Consider the following 15,994-nt stretch of genomic DNA (forward strand, 5'->3'; position numbering starts at 1 on the left):
TATGCTATGCCATGCCATTTTCTGACAAGCTACAACCATTTTAAGTTAGATCATGCTATCATGTGTCTAGAACATAAAGAAAGATAGTTTTTCGGTGCAAATTATTACAGGATTTAGTATATGCACCTCACTATGAGCTGTCCCAGGCCAAAAGTTTAAATGGAGAATAGCAGGGACTCTAGGATTGAACATTGGGGGACACTGACAGATAGGGGGCAAGATGAGGACGTGATGTGTGAGTGGGAGATGTTGAATGTCCGGTCTATTAGGTATGAAGAGATCCAAGATAGGGCCAAGTCTGTGATGCCAAGAGCAGAGAGAGTCTGTAGTAAGAGGGAATGGGCAACTGTGTCAAAGGCAGATGACTGGTCCAGGAGGAGGACAGAGAAGTGACACTTGGATTTGGCAGTTAGTAGGTCGTTGGTGACTTTAGTCAGGGCAGTTTCAATAGAATGGTGCGGTTGGAAGCCTGATTGTAAGCGGTCAAAGAGGGAGCAGGAGGAGAGGTGGGAGGGCAGTTCAAGGTGGATGTGTTGTTCCAGTAGTTTTGAGGCATAGGGGAGGAGTGATATGGGGTGATAGCTAGACACAGAGGATGGGTCGAGGGAGGGCTTTTGAGGATGGGTGTGATTGAGGCATGTTTGAAACATGAGGGGAAGATGCCAGTTGTTAGTGACAGGTTGAACAGGTGGGTTAGGGTTGGGATGAAGAAGGAAAGGTGAGGGATTAGGTGGGATCTGATTGGGTTGAGTTCACAGGTGGTGAAGTGTGATTTGGAGAATAAAGAGGAAACTTGATCTTCTGTAATGGTGGAGAAGCTGGTTTTGGAGGAGAAAGGTTGGGTAGATATGAGGATGGGGCTGTGGGGACTTAAGGCAAATGCTTTGTCTGATGGTGTCAATCTTCTGCTTGAAGAATGAGGCAAAGTCTTCAGCTGAAATGAGAGGAGAGGAAGGCGGCACTGGGGGATGGAGGAGAGAAATTAAAGTGTTTAATAGCTAAAGTTAAAGAATTAATTAGTTAGAATTAGTTTAAATTAATAGTTAAATTTAAAGAATTTTGTTCAGCATGTGAAATTATGAAACTTTGTGATTTATTTATTTTAATTTCTTACATAGCTCAATTCATTTCCACAGCACTTTACAGACACCATCATCACTGTCCTCACTCGGGCTGATAATCTAAATTTCTTTCAGTATGTCTTTGGACTGAGGAGGAAATCCATATGAATATGGGGAAAAAATAGAAACTCCTTGCAGATGTTGTCCTTGGTGGGATTTAAACCAGGGTCTCAGCACAGCAAAGCAACAGTGCTAACCACTGAGCCAAGTGTGACTGCCCACCCTTATTTGTTGCTATCTCTAGCACTGAGAGAATGGAGGGGTGAACAAAGAGATGTCAGAATCAGGAGTTCTGACAAATTTGTAACACTTTGTATCATTTTTTTCAAAAGCCCTGAGCTTGATAACGGACTTACAGACACTCTGCAATGGTAAAATGGTAAAATGATTGACATTGTTAAGATTATTTAGAATAATGCTTAACTTTAGATTTCTGAACCAAATTAACTATGTAAAAAAATCTGTGCAAAGGTGTACATGGCCTTTAAGCGTAAATGTTTAATCTGTCTAACATGTCAAAGGCATCAGGCTTAAAGAGGAACTTAAGAAAAACGAACAATTCATCCGCTCACCGATGTAGAATATATATTGAAGCAGGGCGCAGTGCATGAAGGGATCAGGCTGGTTCCTCAGCTGATACCATGGATGAAATTGTGAAAAAATCCAGCAAATGCATCACATTTATTTGGATATAGCTATAAACAAAGAAAAAATTAAGATAATATAAAATACCATGGTGAATACCAAGTCTTCGCTTTTCGAGTTTTACAGGCTCTTAAAGTGTAACTGTCATTTTAATTTGTATTTCATAAATCAATAGTACAGACTACGTCTGGGTGTCCGCCTCTAGTAGACGTGTATGCCTGAAAATGAGGCATGACAGAGCACACGTTGACTCTGTCTACACCATTATAGTCAATGGCCCCATCGGCGCAAATGCCAAAAACCTGTTTTGCGGGTGGTTAGGATGTAAGCCCCAAAGGTCCACTGAACGTGACGAAAAATGCAGTGTTAAGGCACCCTAACACATTTGGTGCGTGTGACTGAACATACTGCTCTTTTCCACTCCACAGGGTATCACTCGCTTTCGGTGCATGGAGTGGTGATAGCCATCGTTCACTATACACTGAGTGAGCTGTAATCACTCCCTTGATTAACAGACTGCTTTGAACCCAAGCTGCACACATTTGCTGTAGAGCAGGTTGTCAATCAATGATCCTGGGGAGAGATTGTGTAGTGAGCAGTAACTGTAATCGCTCCCTCCACAATCCCAATGGCTGTAAGTGACTACAGAGAGAATATATGTTCATTTTCTTCCTTTATCTGTTACTCCAGTAAGTCAGCCTAACATGATTTTAATGCCATTTATTTACAGATTAACCCTATATGTGTAGGTAAATATCAATTCTGGACGTAATAGGTTTCCCATAAGTAAATAGTGACCATAGTTTATTTATAACAGTAAGCAATAGCAGCATGGAGAAAACGTATTGATTATTTTTTTAGATATATTTCGGATAATAAATGGAAGTGTAGAATACTTCACAGTAATAGCTGAGTCGTGGAAGGTACTGACTTAAGAGATCACAGGTCCCATCTGTCTTTGGGTTACCTTGTTATAGTGGAGGCTGTATTCAATCCCGTAGATAATTTCTCCACCTGAGCCACATTATTATAATCATCAAGTAGCACTTCCACTATTACTTCAGTCATTCATGCCTGAAAGTGATTCATGATTTGTTGTCAACACTTTAACCCCACTCATTTGTCTTCAAAGTTTTCATTTAAGTCTTGTTTTTTATGTGATTTAGAAATTAACTTTAAAATCCGCCATGGGCTGTGAATGAAGAAAGCATTTAATGTTAATGAATGTTTCATCCTAGTAAATAGTTGATGAATAATGCCACTGATGATATAAACATAAGTATTATCTGATCATTTGAATAATGAAGTACACCACAGATAAAAGACATGAAAACGTGAACATAAATCAGCTGACTACCTAACACAATATATTTTAAGTAATTGGTTTAGAATAATAATAGTGTTACGCAATTTATTTATTATGCAAATTAAAAATGTTAATTAAAATAAAATGGCATTTTTTCATTTGATTGAATGATATCACATAGGGGTTGTCAATCATCAAGATGAAGATATCAGAAAAATGTTCATGGGAAAAACTATTTATGTGGCATTCTTTTATCCAAATAATAGATAGAAGGATAGAAGGATGCCACTGTACCACTAACAGAGGGTAATAATAATGCTACTTAATGTACATGGCTGGTATGCTGCTTACAATGACTTTGGAAAGTATACAGTCTTAACACAGATGCGGCTATACCTAATATGTTTTCTTTTTATTTATTTATTTATTTTTTTAATAAAGTAAAAGGTGAGAATTCAAATGTTTATGTTTTTAATATTATTATTATTCTTTACTATTATAGCGCCATTTATTCCATGGTGCTTTACATGTGAAAAAGGGGCATACATAGCAAAAACAATTAAAATAATCTTGAACAAAAACGCAACAATGACTGGAACAGGAGGAGAGAGGACCCTGCCCGTGAGAGCTCACAGTCTACAAGTGATGGGTGAGAATACAGTAGGTGAGGGTAGAGCTGGTTGTGCAGCATTATGGTGGAACGGTGGTTACTGCAGGTTCTAAGCTTGTTGGAAGAGGTAGGTCTTCAGGTTCCTTTTGAAGGTTTCCCCGGTAGGCGAGAGTCTGATATGTTGGGGTAGAGAGTTCCAGAGTAGAGGGGATGCACAAGAAAAAAATCTTGCATGAAATTGTGTGAAGAGGAGATAAAAGGGGGTTAGAGAAGGAGATCTTGTGAGGATCGGAGGTTGCGTGCAGATAAGTACCGGGAGACTAGGTCACAGATATATGGAGGATACAGGTTGTGAATGGCTTTGTATGCCAAGTTAGGGTTTTGAAATGGCAGCGAGCTTGCGGGACTGGGGACAGTGGACAGCCATTGACTTTGATAAATAGGTCAGGTGGGGGGGTTATGCCGAGATATGAGACAGTCTGTAGAAAGAGGGAATGGTCCACTGTGTTGAAGGCAGATGACAGGTCCTGGAGGAGGAAAGAGTAGTGCGGCTCTGATTTAGTGGTTAGTAGGTTGCTGGTGACTTTAGTCGGGTAGTTTCAGTAGAATGGTGCGGTCAGAAGCCAGATTGTAAGTGGTCAAAGAGGGAGAAGGAGGAGAGGTGGGAGGGCAGTTCAAAATGGACATGTTGTTCCAGTAGTTTTGAGGCATAGGGTAGAAATGATGTGGGGTGATAGCTAGACACAGAGGATGGGTCAAGGGAGGGCTTTTTGAGGATGGGTGTGATTGAGGCATGTTTGAAGCATGAGGGGTAGACACCAGTTGTTAGTGACAGGTTGAAAAGGTGGGTTAGAGTTGGGATGAAGACTGTGGTAAGGTTGGGAATGATGTGAGATTGGATTGGGTCAAGTTCACAGGTGGTGAGGTTTGACTTGGAGAGTAAAGTGGAAAGTTGATCTTCTGTAATGGTGGAGAAGCTAGTTTTGGAGGAGGTGGATTGAGTAGATATGAGGAGGGTCTGTGGGGACTTTAGGCAATAGCTTTGTCTGATGGTGTCAATCTTCTGTTTGAAGAATCAGGAAAAGTCTTTGGCTGAGATAAGAGGAGAAGGAGGAAGTGCTGGGGGATGGAGGAGAGAATTGAAAGTGTTGAATAGCTGTTTAGGGTTGTGAGACTTGTATAGCACCATTAATTTCCACAGCTCTTTACGACATCATCATAACTGTCCCTGTTGGGGCTCACAATCTTAATTTCCTATCAGTATGTCTTCTGGAGTGTGGAAGGAAGACCACAATGAGAACATTCAAAATCTTTGGAGATATTGTCCTTTGTGGGATTTGAGCCCAGGACCCCATCGCTGCAAGATTAACCAGTCACCATCCTATACTTGCTGTTTTCTTGTAGAGACATGCAGGGGAATCTCTATATGTGAGGCTTCCATCTGCTTTTAGCAGCCAGATGTGAATTAAAACATTGTTGATGTTTTCTATAGTTTTCTATATCTGAACTTGCTACTAAATTGTAAAATCAAAGTGTCATAGCAATATTATGAAAAGAAATGTAGTAAATGATGACTACTGATTATTCAGTTTTTTCCTTCTTTTATGAATAATGTATGCTGTTCTCATAGCTCTTGCTGATCCAAAACACAATTTCCATTGGCTAAATCTGCCACATATATTCGATAAATATCCTGTTTATAAGATCATATCTTAGCTTTTTTCAGCACAACACCTTGTATAGACGATACTTGGGATGACCTTCACAGATATGCTGTCAGATGAGAAGTAAAATGCAGTGTTTCCTTTAGCTGAGCTACATTTACTGCTCATATGGTCAGTGGACTGTAACTGTTACATGAGTCAGATTCACATCTTTCCATTCCTTTATTCATTTCTTTTTTTTTTTTTTTTTAATAATATTTTATATGATGCTTTCATTTTATACCATTAATGTTTTCCTCTATAAACTAAGGTATCTAAATTCTTACTAATTCTAAGATAGTAATGTAAAAGAAGCAGAGGAACACCAAGTGCAATAGGGTCCTATCCGATGGACAAATTTGTATAGGTGAGGGATAAATAGCTAACTGCTCACCTTTTGGGGTTATTTAACCCACAATTAAGAAATCAAGGATTGACAGCTATTGTAGAACTCTCAGGTCAGGGGATCCCACTGTAGAGAGCAGGAAGTGAGAGAATAAGAGTGGTAATCTACGCTGCTGATGTAATTCAGATGTTATCTGTGTGACAGCGTGGCAAATCAGGGATGTTCATGGGCGGAGACGATTTTTTGGCGCGAACAAGCCGGAACTCCGAACACGAACCCGAATTTGAAATGCCAAACAAATTCGCTCAACACTAGACATGACCTCACTGCTGCAGCCAAAACACTGAGACCAGATGAGTAGCAGAGAGTTATCGTTGGACGCAGGGAGGGTGAGTCCTAGAAATGACTGGCTGAATCTGCTGTTAATAGACTTGAAATCAAATTTTTAATTCAATTTGAGATTCAAATCATGAGAATCACAAAAATTGTTTGTTGCTATTCCACAAATTGCTGAAGATTGCATTGGCCAGAGAGCGGGCTCATGACAAAAGATGTAACTACGCGGACATCCGTATAATGTCTTGCAGCTATAATATTACATGGTCTAGAGCAGTTAATCAAGGTGGACTATCAAATGGACCATAAAAGATGAGGGCAGGGAAAGCAGCAGCCATTTTATGCTTATGCAGCCTAAGGATAAAAAGTCAGAGCGCACAACTCAGCATTACATACAGTATAGTGGACATAAAGGTCTAAATCTAATTGTGGTATACTTTTGCAGTACTGAAAAAACATTGAAAATGGGAGTTATAGTCACAGTTTGGGAATAATAATTCAAAGATTCCAGAGATGTGGAGGTTCTGTACCTGCGTAGTCAGTGTGACAATGATTGGATTAATCTGTGATATATTGCATTACAACACCTTAACATTTTTTTCTTGATGTATTGAAAACAAGGAGAGTAGTTTAATACAGCTCTATCTAAATTTTGTGTTTGCATTAAAGAGCTCAAAAGAAATTCAATACATTACTAGGAGACCTCAGTGTTATTTACGAGGAGACCTCAATGTTATAAATGTCTTTTCCTGACAAATAGAGGTTTCCAGTATTGAGATTCTCAGTAAATGTATTCACCACAAATTGAATTTTTGGGAAAAATTCTGCGAAGCTCGCAAATTTGCATTTCAAAAGATTTGCTCATCTCTACTGATTACCTGCTGTGTTTGTTATTTTAGGTATTTTTCGGCATTTTGGGTCCACTTTCCTTAAAGTGAATAACCCTTTTAATGCCCAAGAAGGTTTGGAACTCTGCAGTCATTGGCCCTGAGTCATTAACATTGGCATTTCAAACGTCAGTCTTAATGATGGCCGTGCAAGAATAATATGCACTGAATTAGTTAAGAAAAGCACAACACTTAATACATTTTGAAAATCTCTTCAGTGGCTTGTGCCTCCAGTAATGTAATTCCAGAGACTGGAATAAAATTTCTGGTGTAAAACACACCTTTTGATGGATTTAAGGGACAAGTGTAGTCACATTGTGAACCAACCCTACATCTCACCAGCTCCACCCATTTTTGGCTATTTGCCTGAAACTGGTGTGAAAAAGCTTAATGTTGCAAATTTTTAAGCAATTTCACATTGAGTAAAAATTTGGCAACCTTTCCAATGTTTTATGCCAGTTTTCTGGTGCAAACACTTTGATGAATTGTGGCCATTGAGACAGCATATTGCTGATGACTTTTATGCCCTATGTTGCCCTGGACTTGGTGACTTTATTCTGTAACTTTACGTGATTTGCACTTTGAATCTGAGTAGCTGTCATTCCAAAAATGATAATATCTCTCACTGTTGCTCATAGAATATTTAGAGGAGAAGAATTTTTAGATACTGACTTGTTCCAACAGTGGCATCCAATTACAGTACAATGCTAGAATTTAGTGAGATCTTTAGAACAACCTGTTGTTTCACAAATCTTAGTAAGGCAGAATACATGCCTTGGAGCTCGATTGTATAAACCTGTGGCAACGGGACTGAAAGAAAAATCTGAATTCAATGATAAGGAAATGTTCCCCAATTTTTTGTCCAAATAGTGTAAGTTATAGTCAATATCTTATTTTTGTCATTAATAGAAAGATTATGTAAAATAAAAGAATAAATAGCCAGTTTAAAGTGTGCATGAAATGCTTATTGTATAGCTCACATGAACCAGAGCTTGGGGATACTGTTTGCAACTCCAATAGTCTATTTCAGAAGTAATATTAGCGCCTTGTCAGTCAATGCGTCACGGTAGCAACCTATGTAGCATAACAGTGAAATCTTAAAGTTTTTCATATTTTAATATTTGGTTTTAAGCTATGCCTTGATGTCAGTTCGGAAATTATTTAATATTTATCATAATGATATTTATGCATTATTTTGTAATTCAGAGATGTATTCATATATAAGGGTGTAGGTGGTCTTTTTTATATTTGAATTTCATTTTAATACATTAGAGCCTTGGGAACCAAAATTAGTAAAGCCCGACACATTAAAACTATTCCAATTATGTGCCATCAGTGGGCTATGCTACAGGGATTCACAGTCGAGTTAGATACCTACTGAGCTTTTGTGAAACATAGACCACATCAAACATCAGGCAGAGAAAGCATTCCTTCCTATTTCCAGACATGAAAGAAATGTCTCAGAAATGGTGTTTCCAGGCTTCCTTTAATAAGATGGGAACTATGATTTCCATACACTATATTCTTCAGCTCAGATTCAGAGCTTCTTTTATCTTTAAAATAACTATAAAATATATTTGGATCTCTGCTGTAGCTCATTTTCTCTCCTCAGAGTTGGGGAGTTACTTACAAATGACAGGTTGTTAAAAGTTGAATTCAATGTAACTTTTACAATTCTTCATGCAATATATCATTATCTTTTTTTATCTGTCACCTATTTTCTACAGTCTTTTTTGTCTTGATAATAATTAATATAGTATAATAGGTAAATGTCTCTGCCCCATTTATTTACAGGATAAAATAATCTGTAATAAGAAAATGTGAAATACTCATTAATAGATAACATGTCATATCTCTCTTTCTGTTGATTTTTCTTGTTTTAATAAATAAAATATTTGTATTTATTTTATTTTTTTTAAAACCTTGTTTTGAGGCAGCTAAATTGAAAACACATAATTCCTTCCTGTATCTCTTTTACAGTCTCTTCAGACCCCAGAGCACAATAAAAGTAATATGTAAAAGATGAAAAAAAATAGTTAAACTCTCCCTCTACTTACTTCTCCGGTCCCTCCGATACACATCGCCACCTGAAAGTCCTTGCCGCACATTCGGATCCCCCACCGCTTGTATTCGAATCACCGATCCTCATGCATTGTGCGCGACTTTTGGGTGTCGTGGCGCCCTTGGCACCCCTTGGAGATTCTATGCAGATGTGTGGTAGGTGGACATCGTCATGGCATCACGACATGTGCCGTGAACTCCCGCATGCCTGCGCAAAACCCGTGTGAGTGCCATTACACTCAGAATACTGACACAATGTGAGAGGCCTTAAGATTCCATCGCAAGTGGCCGTGGTGACAATCAGACAGTTGGCAGTGAGTAGCGGAGGGGTTAAAGATGTGAGCAGGAATGTGAGTGATGGCCCCTTATGTTTATAGCCACCATTTTGCTGAATCTACGTGGTTGCAAATTAGAAAAAAACACTAATTTTGGCGAAAGTGGATTTTTTGTAAAATTGGAGGAGAATTCAATTTCACTAATTTATTTGCTCATCTCTAAGACTTGGTGATAAATAGTTTTTCTGGAATTTTTCTAAGAACATTCTGGGAACATTTTTTTCAGAAAAAATGTCTTTCACTGACTTTTCAGATAATTATTTCATTTACTCACTTATATAGCGCCATTAATTCCACAACTCTTCACGGACATTATCAGCACTGTCCCCATTGGGGCTCGCAATCTACACTGCTCAAAAAAATAATGGGAACACTCAAATAACACATCTTAGATCTGAATGAATGAAATATTCTCATTGAATACTTTGTTCTGTACAAAGTTGAATGTGCTGACAACAAAATCACACAAAAATCATCAGTGGAAATCAAATTTATTAACCAATGGAGGCCTGGATTTGGAGTCACCCTCAAAATTAAAGTGGTAAAACACACTACAGGCTGATCCAGCTTTGATGTAATGTCCTTAAAACAAGTCAAAATGAGGCTCAGTATTGTATGTGGCCTCCACATGCCTGTATGACCTCCCTACGATGCCTGATGAGGTTGCGGGTGGTCTCCTGTGGGATCTCCTCCCAGACCTGGACTAAAGCATCCGCCAACACCTGGACAGTTTGTGGTGCAACGTGACGATGGTGGATGGAGCGAGACATGATGTCCCAGAATTGCTCAATCGGATTCAGGTCTGGGGAATGGGCAGGCCAGTCCACAGCTTCAATGCCTTCATCTTGCAGGAACTGCTGACACACTCCAGCCACATAAGATCTGGCATTGTCCTGCATTAGGAGGAACCCAGGGCCAACCACACCAGCATATAGTCACACAAGGGGTCTTAGGATCTCATGTCGGTACCTAACGGCAATCAGGCTACCTCTGGCGAGCACATGGAGGGCTGTGCGGCACTCCAAAGAAATGCCACCCCACATCATTACTGACCCACTGCCAAACCGGTCATGTTGAAGGATGTTGCAGGCAGCAGATCACTCTCAACAGCGTCTCCAGACTCTGTCACGTCTGTCACATGTGCTCAGTGTGAACCTGCTTTCATCTGTGAAGAGCACAGGGAGCCAGTGGTGACTTTGCCAATCCCGGTGTTCTGTGGCAAATGTCAAGCGTCCTGCACGGTGTTGGGCTGTGAGCACAACCCCCATCTGTGGACGTCGGGCCCTCATACCATCCTCATGGAGTCGGTTTCTAACTGTTTGTGCAGACACATGCACATTTGTGGCCTGCTGGGGGTCATTTTCCAGGGCTCTGGCAGTGCTCCTCCTGTTCCTCCTTGCACAAAGGCGGAGGTAGCGGTTCTGCTGCTGGGTTGTTGCCTGCCTACGGCCCCCTCCATGTCTCCTGGTGTACTGGCTTGTCTCCTGGTGTACTGGCTTGTCTCCTGGTAGCACCTCCAGCCCCTGGACAAAACGCTGACAGACACAGCAAACCTTCTTGCCACAGCTCGCATTGATGTGCCATCCTGGATGAGCTGCACAACCTGAGCAACTTCTGTGGGTTGTAGAGTCTGTCTCATTCTACCACGAGTGTCAAAGCACAACCAACATTCAAAAGTGACCAAAACATCAGCCAGAAAGCATTGGTACTGAGATGTGGTCTGTGGTCCCCACCTACAGAACCACTCTTTTATTGAGTGTGTCTTGATAATTGGCAATAATTTCCATCTATTGCCTATTCCATTTGCACAACAGCATGTGAAATTGATTGTCAATCAGTGTTGCTTCCTAAGTGGACAGTTTGATTTCACAGAAGTTTGATTTACTTGGAGTTATATTCTGTTGTTTAAGTGTTCCCTTTATTTTTTTGAGTAGTGTATATTCCCTACCATGATGTCTTTGGAGTGTGGGAGGAAACAGAAGAACCCAGAGAAAACCCATGCAAATACGGGGAGAACATACAAACTCCTTGCAGATCTTGTCCTTGGTTGGATTTGAACCCAGGACTCCAAAGCTGCAAGACTGCAGTGCTAACCACTGAGCCAACGTGCTGCAGTCTGTCTTTAGCCATCTAAAACAATAGTTTTCTCTTAAATTTCACTTGATAAATGATTGTTCTAATTGAAATTGTCTATTTTGATACACTTGACTAATATGTATGACAGATGAACTACCAGGAACTTGAAATATAAGCTTTTTCAAGATTTTCAAGATTCAAGATTTTTTTTTAATGTTTAATTTTTAAAATACTAACCATATATATTTTTTTTAATCTAATTACAGTTAAAGTCACATTTTATAAAATATGGTTGTTAATGTCTTAAAGATCTAATTTTTCTTGACTTCTCTGTGTAAAACGTGAGGGAAAGTGGATTAAAAAGCTGCCCATACATATCTAAGTCACTGCAGATAAGTGTATGTTTGCTAGCTTTAGACAGAATAAGGTGTTAATGCCTTATAATTGAAAAAAGAGTTTACTCTATGCTAGAACACGTTCTTCATTGATTTTCTGATCATAGGATAAAGATCAGTATTTTTAACCTGAGTTGTAAATTAGAAATAATGACACACTTGGTTTAACCTTATCAAAATAATCACACACTGTATAAAATCAGCATTCCCTACTGTTATTAATTTTCAATGCCTAACATTCACTACAAAGAATAAAACTAAATGCACTTTTGAAAGGGTTCAATACAATTTTTGCAAGGAGATGCAACATTTGCATAAGAACCTCTATGGGTAGTATCATCTCTTTGATTACTAATGAAAATACATTATAAGAATAGATGTAAAGAAGAAATGAACTATTTTTAATAAGATAAACAGGATTAGTTCATCCAACTAGTTTATTAACAAAATAACGTCTTGCAAAGGACATTACACCTGGTGACATTTTGATAACAATTTCTCTCCTAAAAGAAGAATATTTTTTTGCAATTTAGTGACACAGAGCTTAGTGGTTAAGCTCTCTATAATTGGTACAAGCTTAATGACTGGTTACCATGTCTAAAGACACAATACTTGATAGTTACTTTCATACTTTGCAGGCACAGTGTCTAAAATAGCTGAACAGAAGTGTTTCACAATTGTAGCCAATTTCACAGTCCTTATTTACCCCTTTAATGACATGTGATGTACATTTTTTTACCTATGGACAGGAAGTATATGGAGCATACAGGAAATCACTTAGAAGATCCCAGCAGCTTAACCCTTAGAAGCCATTGTCAATAGTGACCCCATCATTGCCACAATTAGAAAAAGAATATGATCCCCTCAAAAAAAGGAATAGTCAGGTGACAATGGGTGGTCATTGTAGCTTGGACCCAATAAAAGTGCTGTTGCCAGCCATGTTGTTACTTCTAATAAGTCCTTTCAAACACAGGGCTTAATAGGAGAATGCTGTCAAGATTATACACTGTAATACAAAAGTATTGCAGGGTACTGAATCAGAGATCTAGTGATTACAGGCTCCAGTTCACTTCTGAAACTAAAAAAAGTATTAAAGAGATGTAAAACTAAACATATAATGACAATGTGATCTATAGAACTTTTATAGTCTGGTGGATGACAAGCTCCATCATCACTTCAATCAGTTGAAAAAATATGTTTTAGTTCTTTCCAACACATAAAGGTACGAAACAAATTGTAACATTAATTTAAATATGGAAAAATATTGATACTACATAATTATATAATGTTCATAGTATCATCAACTTCAGGGGTGCTTTACATAACACAATAATTAGCTAACACATTTCAATCACTACAAAAGTACAATCATCATTACAAAATTACATATAGATGTTTGCAATATTCATTTGGCAGGAGAACTTCTCATGTGACGTTACAGTCCATAAAATACAAATTGAACATTTGAGTTAATGGACAATTCTCTACTTCTTTGCAGAAAGTTGGTTCTGTGGGGTTCATTACTTACATTTAGTGATGAGCGAGCATGCTCGCTACTGCTCGGTGCTCGCCTGAGCATCTCACTGCTCGAGCTGCTCGGCGCTCGCTGAGTATTTCTGGGGTTGCTCAGCGGGAGCTCGGTTTCCCTCCCTGCATGTTTTGCGCTCTTTAGAGCACCAATGAACATGCAGGGATTGTCTGCCACACACTGTAATGACGCAGCCATGTTAGTTATGGCACTACAGTGATTGGCTGGCCGCACAGCGTCATCAGGTCTATATCAGACCTGGCGCCACCGTGCTCGTCACAGTCTACTCCGGAATCAGACTGTGTAGGGAGAGCTACTGCTGAGCTAGGGAGACATTTGCTTGTTTCTTAGTTAGTGTAGGTATACCACAACATATTCTACACATATCCATCTCAACTAACAGTCATTCTGAGGACTAATGCAGCAGCATAGATATCAGTGCTAGGCAGGCAGTGTATGTGGCAGACTGCAGTGCATATAGCAAGTGGGTCCATTCCAGTTCTGTCTGCTGGTGCTTTTACAGATATTTCTAGAAATAGCCCCAGGTATCAGGGGTAGGCATGGGCGAACATTTCAATGTTCAGCTCGGAAAAGTTTGCCGAACAAATTGATATTCGCTGAACTTATTAGTCGAATATTCGTCAAACATTTCCGAATCCCATAGGAGTCAATGGGGGGACCAAAAAATTGCATAGAGAACACCTAGAAAAGGGACCAAAAGCAGCCAAAACACATAAAATTAGGTGTAGACACCAGGGAAGTGCCATCAATTGACCCAGAGTACAAGTACTATAATTATTATTACTGTGATAGCGACATTTATTCAGTTGCGCTTTATATGTCAAAAGGAGTCACTAACTGGTACAGGAGAGAGGACCCTGCCTGCGAGGGCGCACCGTCACAGACGTGGTTTGTGGAACCACTGTGCCACGGACCCCGGAGAGTCTGGAGCGGCGTGACTAAGCGAGCACTGGACTGTTCACTAGAGCCTCTGATGGTGAAGTTAGACTTGGCTCCCGATGAACGTCAGGTGCCACTCCAGGACAGACCAATGGACGCACAGCAGCTGGACCCAGTAGGACGGAATAGATGGCACAGCAGGCAGAGTCTGCATCAGAGTGCAGCAGGCAGAGTCTGAATCAGGAGTGCAGCAGGCAGAGTCTGTATCAGGAGTGCAGCAGGCAGAGTCTGTATCAGAGTACAGCAGGCAGAGTCTGTATCAGGAGTAGTGATGAGCCACCCCCGTAGTGTTCGAGTTCGGTTCGGTTCGTCGAACACCCTTGTGTTCGCCGAACTGTTCGTCGAACACCTTCGAACACCGTTAAAACCAATGGCAGGCAAACAAAAACACATAGAAACACATAGAAAACACCTTCAAAGGTGTCCAAAAGCTGACAAACTGCTCAGAAGACATAACTAACACATGGAAAAGTGACAAGTACATATAGTCATGTGAAAAGAAAAGAGGTGGAGGAGTAAAAGGAGGGGGAGACACAGATATAGGCATGTCATGCCCTTCTAAAATCCAAAAAGTGAGAAGCCGACACGGCCAGTCCGTTCCTGCCCGTGCCACCTCCGTTTGTGCAAGAGCCGCGGTGGATCCTAACGGCCAGCCCCCCTCTCCCAATACTGGTGCCTGTCCGCTGGTGGGTCGAGCGAGCCCCACTGTGGTGGAGGCAGCTCTAAGCTTTTTAATTTAAATTGTCTCTCTAATTTGAATGAATACACTTTAAATCCTTTTACAAGGATCTATTGAAGGGCAAGTCTCATGCCAGCAGCCGCGTAATTCCAGCTCCAGTAGCGTCCACTAAAGCTGCTGCAGTTAAAAAGCTTTTACAATGATCGAGCTCGGCTGTCCACCGCAAGGCGTCCTACTGCCAGTCCCAGCCCCTATGCCTTGGGGTGCCTCCCGATGCTCTTCACTGAGTATCTCATGGTCCCGAAGCATTTCCTTTGAAAAAATTAAGTGTCCAAACTACAGGTGGTGTAGCTTGCTTAGCAGACGGGATAATCCGCTGACTAGCAGACACTGCTACTAGGCACAAAGTATTTCCTGGGCTAGATGCAGCTAAAAATTTGTAATTAGATACTCTCGTTGGATGCTGAGAAAGCATTCCATAGAGTCTCCTGGCACGCCATATATGATTCTCTTAAAAAGCTAGGGGTAGGGGTCTAGGGGACCCTTTTATAGCCAAAATCACGGCCCTGTATCGCAATGCGTCACCTAGGCTGAAGATAAATGGAACTGTAGCACCCCGAGGGCTCGGTTGCTGCAGAGGTATTGCACCTCACCCAGAGGTGTGATATCTCACTCTCAGGTAAGGATGGAGTGTGGATCAGGACCCCGACACCTGCATGCATTACACCACATTGCCGTGGGGCAGGGCGACCAATATGCCCCTGAGATGGGCACAACAGTCCCTGTCCCTGGCTGGAGTGGGGGGAGGGAACACTGAGGAAGGGGAACCCTGTAGTGCAGAAGCAGGGAGGAAGCAGTTCCTGGGTGCATTGAGAAGGGAGTATAAATGGTGGACACCATCTTAGTTCAGTGCAGAGAAGTCTGAGCAGAAGTGACAGGGAGCAGGGGCTCTGCATGAGCTCCGCTCCAGAGGCGGGCCTAGTAACAGAGGCCCAGGCCTGGAAGA

At 40.7% G+C, this 15,994-nt stretch overlaps 1 protein-coding gene across 1 annotated transcript in view; it reads left to right on the forward strand.

Moving 5' to 3' along the window:
- The window catches only part of NKAIN2 (sodium/potassium transporting ATPase interacting 2), a 1,575,235-nt gene that overhangs the window by 575,618 nt on the left and 983,623 nt on the right, over window positions 1–15,994 (forward strand). The window lies entirely within an intron of this gene.

This window comes from Phyllobates terribilis, unplaced genomic scaffold, assembly GCF_046119375.1.
Source record: "Phyllobates terribilis strain yellow unplaced genomic scaffold, ASM4611937v1 Scaffold_3__8_contigs__length_932513732, whole genome shotgun sequence".
NCBI classification, from domain to species: Eukaryota; Metazoa; Chordata; class Amphibia; order Anura; family Dendrobatidae; genus Phyllobates; species Phyllobates terribilis.